Source organism: Elephantulus edwardii, unplaced genomic scaffold (assembly GCF_000299155.1).
Source record: "Elephantulus edwardii isolate Elephantulus edwardi_28Jun2011 unplaced genomic scaffold, EleEdw1.0 scaffold00098, whole genome shotgun sequence".
Lineage (NCBI taxonomy): Eukaryota > Metazoa > Chordata > Mammalia > Macroscelidea > Macroscelididae > Elephantulus > Elephantulus edwardii.
In genome coordinates this window covers 10591879-10593096 of record NW_006399848.1, presented here as the reverse complement: position 1 = coordinate 10593096, position 1218 = coordinate 10591879, and positions in this window count along the sequence as shown.

Here is a 1218-nt window from a genome sequence, read left to right as displayed (position 1 = left end):
CACCTTATGTAAGTTAGGCTGGTTATTATTTTTAATCACTCATGCATATTTAAGTGCATCAGTGTTCCTGGATTACTTCTTTACAGAATAAGGTATAAGTAGTCTCTGTGCCACACTCAACTTCCAATCAATATATGATAGGTTCTGTCTCACTGGGAAGAGCCTCAAAAGAAAATTCTGATGATCTAATTCTGAAAAGTGGCAATGTTAAACCGTATGGAACAATTCCATTCTGAACAAAGGCACTGAGTATGGGCTGGAAAGGATTCGACATCAACTGGAAAGAATGGTGAAGATGACTGGAAGTCGTTATGATTGAAGACACTCTTAAAACAAACAGTTCTTTACTGCACAGCACCTGCCTCATGGCACAAGCATGCCTGTGCCCTAGATGACCAGACCGGCCCAACCACATGGACACCAGACGGTCCTGCTGCACGGAGAGTAGACATGCCCACTGTCACCCTGTTGTCCTGTGCTAGGAGCATCAATACAACTGGGCTTTTTGTTTTTGTTGCTGTTTTTTCCTCTGTTTATATTTTGTCTTTATTCTGTTTGAACATTAGAAAATTAAATTCTGATTTGAGTTACCAAAAGAATGAATTCCCAATTATTTTTTTTAGTACAGAGGATCACTTTTAATATATAATAAAATGAAAAATCAAACATAACTGTCAGTCAATTCCAATCCAATCGTTAAAGAGTAGGATTTTATGGCTGCATTTGCAATTTTTTTAAAATACGTATGATTTTTTTTTAAATTGAGATTTTAATGAAAGTTTAGGTATTGAGCTGGTGTCCAAAGGCAAACAGTTCAAATCCATGGAACCAAGATGGACAATCTACTCTCTTATGATTTACAGCCTGTGAAAATGTGCTCAAGTTGGTCTCAACACAAGCACACACAACATGCAATACTGGATTGCTATGGGTCAGAGTCGACTGACTGCAACAATTTTGGCCTTTGTTGGTACGTTTTGTTTGTATGGGTTTTTTTTTTTTAACTGAAGCCGGCTAAATGTCCCTGTTGAGATGTTGTGCTGCTTAATCTCCTAGGTTGTATTTGGTATAGAAGAAGGTCAACAATACTAAGGAAGACCTTCATTAAACTTGTTTGGCAAAGGAACTATAACAATGGACTTGATAATGGTATTAATAGGACAATTTTCATTCTGATGTATATATATTTATATTATATTATATTGTATTATATTATAT